This window comes from Pelodiscus sinensis, chromosome 23, assembly GCF_049634645.1.
Source record: "Pelodiscus sinensis isolate JC-2024 chromosome 23, ASM4963464v1, whole genome shotgun sequence".
NCBI lineage: Eukaryota > Metazoa > Chordata > Testudines > Trionychidae > Pelodiscus > Pelodiscus sinensis.
Window position 1 is genome coordinate 20,390,826 of NC_134733.1, and position 6,000 is coordinate 20,396,825.

At 48.1% G+C, this 6,000-nt stretch overlaps 1 protein-coding gene across 2 annotated transcripts in view; it reads right to left on the bottom strand.

Annotated features, from left to right (window-relative positions):
• MMEL1 (membrane metalloendopeptidase like 1) overlaps positions 1-4,206 on the bottom strand; it is a 75,328-nt gene extending 71,122 nt beyond the window's left edge. The window contains exon 1 of one of the 2 annotated variants that reach the window (XM_075906222.1): positions 3,880-4,206. The gene's annotated coding sequence lies outside the window, so the exon portion shown is untranslated. Of the gene's footprint in view, positions 1-3,853 lie in introns of both variants that reach the window. The other variant, XM_075906223.1, reaches the window with a different exon arrangement.
• Between the last annotated feature and the right edge of the window lie 1,794 nt (positions 4,207-6,000).

A 6,000-nucleotide genomic window follows, 5' to 3' on the forward strand; every position in this document is an offset into this window, starting at 1 on the left:
ATATCTTACCCGATAAACTAGAACTTTGCCTTCAAGTGCAAATTTGACACTATCACTCACGGCTTGAACAAAGGCATGAACTAGATGGGCTGTTCTATTCAACACCCAATGGACATCAAAAGCTAAGTTTCGGGCACTTACAGCCCACTTTATTAGCCTCATTTAGCATGGACACTTTAATTGACAGGGTTTTTTCCCCCTCTCCCCTCTTTTTCTGCTTCATATTTGAACCTCTGTGCCTCTGAAGAAGTGGGTTGTGCCCACAAAAGCTCATGATACTGTATCTCTCTCTATTTTTTGGTTAATCTTTAAGGTATACAGAACCATTGTTATTTTAAAAGTTTTTTTTAGTTACAGATTAACACAGCTACCCCTCTGAGACCAATAACATGAATCATCATTCTTAATCCATCAGCAAAAGAGTCTATAATTTAACGGAAGCAATTACAGCTAATACAGACAGCAAGTGGCTAAATTGAAACAGATGATCCTTAAGAGGGCTCTTTGCAGCTTTAAACTCAAGCTGGCTGATAAGAAGAAATTCAGTAGGCACGATAACAAAAATACGATTTTTCCTCGCTGCTTCATGCAACTATGGACAAATTCTGTCCTCCGCAGAGGCCCACAGAACTGTCGTTAATCAATAGCAGCTGTGAGCATAGATCGATCTGTGAGCAGAATTAGATATTTAAGTATTCTCACACATAATATGTAGCTATTAGGAGCCTATCTATCTATCTATCTATCTTCAATAATGATACAAATCAATATATTTATTAAGGCTTGCACCAGTAAGAACGGACCCTGTTATGGTTATTTGCACCTTTTGATTCGGACAGAATACAGCTTCTGTTTGTATTAGGGATTTGCCTTGTTGTTAACTATGACATTAATCAAGGAAGACTTAGTTAATAGGTACCGAGGGGTCCTGATTTTGACTGAAGATAGCCTGTCCCTTGATTTTTACCAGCTGTTTCTCTTCATGTTGGGGAAATCTGGTACTCAAGGTCTTCAATTGTTTTCTTTAAAATAAGAGTGGGAGAGCTTCCTTTTTCTTGTGTGTCAGGAAAGGGTTCAGAAACTGTAAAGGACACTTTTGCAGAATCATTAATGCTGTTGATCTTGAGCAACATCTGTGTGCTCATTAGCACAGGGTAATTGGTCTTTCTGACAGTTCTCAAACAGAGCCATGATCTCCCTGTTCTGTTCATTGCTTCTGAAGGAGAGGACTTATTTTGGCCTCTGTCAAAGTGTCAATATTATTGAATGGCTTTTATGGCAAAGAGGATGAGATGATGCAGACTGCAACAAAGGTCACAAGGAATATAGTTCACCGTGAGTGGCACTAAACTCTTATACGGCTCCCATAGATCTCAAAGCACTTGATGAAAGCAATGTAGTATCATTCTCCTGTTGTTACAGGTGGGGAAACCAGGCAGAGAGAACGGCTGTAACTTTCCCAAGAGAAGGAGGAAAGAGAACGTCTTTGGTGGAGGCTATACTAGAACGCCAGTCATGTGACTGCTGGTCTAGACCATCTGCAATTCATCTCATAAAATCAAAACCACTAAGGTTAAAAGCTGTTAAGGAACAATTCTGCCGGGAGTTTTTCTTTTCTAGCAATGGCAGTGCCGGGTGAAGTTTTCTCTGACTGGAAATTGTGTTTTTGGTCCCATTCTCTACATGATTTCCAGGGCTATTTCAGCGGAAAGGCAAGGGGACGGCAGTCTGCATGGTGCTGTTCTGAAAGGATGCTTTTTTCTGGGCTTTCTTAATGAATAGAAGGGGCTTTGTAGTCATGTGTTAGATGAAATATGGAGCGCACACAATGAAAAGATTACATACAGTTCACAATATAGCCTCCTACTATGGTTGGCTTGGAGTGGCTGGGCCCTGAGCAGGTAGGCTACTGGTTTTTTTGGTGATGAGTCTCAGCGGGGTCATTTTTAATGGAGGGGTCGCCGGGTTAGTTGCCAGGCTAGTCTGGCTCTGCAAAAATGACGAGGAGTCCAATGGCCCCTTAAAGAGTCACAGATTTATTAAGTGGAGACCTGCTCATGGACTCAGAGAAATGTCATGCTGGAAGGGACCTCAAGACTCCATATGTCCGGCGCAGCAGATTTTACCCATGAAAGATGATACCCAAATAAATCTGTTAGTCTTTAAGGTGCTGCAGGAATCCTCATTGTCTTTTGATTGGGGCCATTTTCACCATGGCACCGAGTCTCCAGAAAAGAGATTTTTCAACTGAAGAACCTGTCTCTTGGGTCCCAGAAGACCCCAAATGCAGCTAGACAGACTGGGGCATGTTGGGCTTTCTTGTAGAGCACCATGGACCATTGTGCCCTAAGGGCATCTGTGTCAGACTCTCAGGCTACGTTTACACTACACCCCTCTGTTGGCAAAGGGATGTAAATGAAGCACTTCGAAAGCGCAAATGAAGCGGGGATTTAAATATCCTGTGTTTCATTTGCATAATCACTTCATGGTGCGAAAGTGAAACCGCAGTTTAGATGCGTTTTTTCCGACAACGGGGCGATTTTTCGAAAGATCTTGTACTCCTCAGGAGTCAGGAAAGGGTTCAGAAGTACAAGATCTTGTACTCTTCAGGAGTACAAGATCTTTCGAAAAATCGCCCTGTTGTCGAAAAAAACACGTCTACACTGCGGTTTCAGTTTCGACATGGCACTTGTTTGAAACAGCGCTATGACATGATTATGGAAATGAAGCGTGGGATATTTAAATCCCCGCTTCATTTGCACTTTTGAAGTGCTTCATTTACATCCCTTTGCCGACAGGGGTGTAGTGTAGACGTAGCCAAAGAGTGGTGGAGTGTGGGGAAAGGACTTTGCCTTTTATTGATCCATAAAGCAACAGGCCTCTCCACATGGGAGGTGGGCGTGTGAGGCAGGGAAAGGCGTTGCCTTCCCCAACTACCAGCCTGGCCCTACCCACACTCTGCCCCTAGGACGCCTACAGGCATACTGAGGGCGAAGTGTTGCTGCCCCTGAGCGGCCCGCACTCCCTACGCTACAGGGCCGGGGTGGCTGGGGCCATGCGTTGCCTGCCCTCCCCATGGTACTGTGTGTGAGGGGAGGGGAAGAGGAGAGAGAGGCGTGACTCATGGTGGGAGTGGGGCTGGGGCTACCTTCACTTACTGCCCATGTCTCGCTTGAGTGCTGTACACAGCAAATAAAGGCCTGTCTTCACTATCTGCTGAATCGAAGGGCAGAGGTTGATCCAGCAGAGGTCGATTTACCGTGAAGACCACGAAGCACTCTCCTGTCAAAGCCCCTATTCCACCAAAGCAAGAAACCGAGGTGGTGTCGCGGGGAGAGTATCAGCTGCCATGACGACACCGTGGTGAGTAGATCGGAGTGTGCCGACTTCAGCTCGGTAGCTGAGGTTGAGTCACTTAGCTTGCTGGCCCGCGGTTGGGCAGACTAGGCCCTAAGCATGGTGCTGATTAGCCCAGGACTGCCCGGTGTGCGTACGAGAGAGCAGTGCGAAGCAGCAGCCATGCAAGCACCAGGTGTGTGTTGGGTCTCCCCCACAGGGTACACAGACCCTTGAGGTGTCAGGGGTCCCACCGGTTCTCGGCACGGGGCTGAGTTGCACTCTCCGGGCACTGCGTGGATCACAGCAGCGGGAGCTTGTCCCTCACTCCGCCATGCCGCCCAGCTGCTCCAGAAGGAGTGCGAAGTGGGCACACAGGACCTTGTGAAGGTAAAACCCAGCCTCCTAATGCAAGCCAATGGGGTGCAGTCTTGACACATTCCGAAGACACCGTGTGTCTGCGGCGGCTCCATCCCTATAAGCCAAACCAACCAAGCCCGCAGAGTAACCGACCCACGTTCAGAGACAGAGAAAATGGAATACCTCCGGTTTCGTGTCTGGCCCCCTGCTGGCCTCCGTGAGCCCGGGGAGCTGGTGCAAGGGCGACGTTAGAACTCTGGACTCTTCATCCCCAGCCTGTGGAGAGACATGTGACTAGCTTGGCTCTTGGGCGTGCGCCTGGTCTGATCCACTCAGGAGCAGGAGGGGTGTGGTGAGACCCGGGGCAGAGCTCTAGGGCTGTTTTTCTACTGCTAGCAGCCCCTGGCATATCGTGATGCCCCTCTCATCGCTGGGGACGAGGAAGATGTGGAGGTGCCCAGATGGGCCCTGGGTGTGGCAAGTCTCAGTGGGGCATTGCACAGCCAGCAAAAGCCTTAGCCATTGTGATGCAGGCTGGGAGGGTTCTGTGCAGTCGCTCATGGCCAGGCGAGATCTGCCATTGTGACCCTGGTCTGTTTCCTGCTGACCAGGGCAACAGTCATGAGGAAAGAGCCTTCCTCTCCGACGGGCTCTCACTTGTCAGTCCCGGCGAGCAAACGCGCATCCAGCTCGGTGGAACACAATGAGCAAGACGAAGGAGGCACCAAAGTCCTGCTCTCACTCACGGTAATGAGGCTTGGCCACCTTGCGAATGAGGAAATTCAGGGAATGGGTCAAGTTTCTGGCAAGTTCACTCCTGACTGGAGAGCAACCTGGACTCCCAACCCCTCACGTTTGGATCGGGACCTGCATGCCAGCTCCCCGGCTGCCTCTGTGCCCAACGATGGTCTGAGCAAACACCTGGGCAGAAGCGTCTGACTCCTGGGCTCTGGATGCTTGCGATGGCGCTCCTGTGTTATGAGGCCTCACAGTCTCCTTACGGCTGGTTTAGTGCAGGCAGAGTCCCTGGACCAGCAGCCAGGAACCGCCTCTGGGTGTCCCTGGAAGAGAATCCAGTAGCAGCTGTCTCCCGGGCGCTCATGTTGCAATTAGCAAGCAGTTTCTCTCCCTCTCCCACCGCGTCCCGCTCACGCTGGCATCCAGAGCTCATAAAAATCCTGCTGCGGACCAACGGCCTTTCTTGTCAGACTGGGCCAAACACGCTCATGATCTGTGCATAGACCCCCACTCCTCCTTGCCTCAGGCCTCCCTTTTCTTGCTTCATCCTCGTACACTCTGTTCAGACAGGCGCTCTTCACTGAAGACCAGATTCTGTTGCCCTTAATCACTTTAAAGAGCAACTACATTTCTCAGCAAAGAAGTCCAATGCCCTGAGGTGCGTCAATGGCTATTAGGGTGGGTAAAGATGGTGTCCCTGGCCTCTGTTTGCCAGAAGCTGGGAATGGATGACAGGGAAGGGATCACTTGATGATTTCCTGTTTGTTCACTCCCTCTAGGGCACCTGGCATTGGCCACTGTCGGAAGACAGGATCCTGGGCTAGATGAGCCTTTGGTCTGAGCTATATAGCCATTCCTATGTACTTAGAAGCTGCAAGACTTTAATGGGATTTTTTGTGGCTTTCAGTGCTACCTATCATGGGTCAGAAAATTGGAACCTGGCCTGTAGGTAGCACATCTACTTGCACCAAAGTTTGTTCTTGAATCATGCTGCTTTTCATGTGTCCAAACACTTGGTACCATTGGAACTGGTTGAAACTTGGATTGTCATCTTGCCAGAAATAATGACACTTCCAAAATCCCTTTTGTCCCAAATAAGAAAAAGTTGACATTTTGAAATTACAAATATAATAGTATTAAAGTTGAAACCATAATGTCCAAGGTAAAGCATCTCGACTTTATTGAAACAAAGCACTTTGAGCATCGTCCATCAGTCATCGTGATGCAATCAGTGCGTTCCCGGAAAATATTAAATTTTTCACATCAGCTTTTTCTGTTGGAAAACAGAATTTTTTGGCTCAGTTTTGGGGTGTGGCACATTGGTCTCTCTGCAAAACCATCCATAATGTAGGCACTTTCCAAGCTAAGACTGACAAAAATCTACACATAGTGAAATAATTCCTGTGGAAACCATGCAAGGAGGCTCTCACTTCGTACAAGTGGCCAGCAAGTACTTGCATCTTTTGCTTGTGGAAAGGTAACAATTGATCCTTAAAGCTGTTCTATTTTATTCTTACTGTCTCTCTCTCTTACTCCTGCCTTTTATATCTGCATTTCCACATCAAA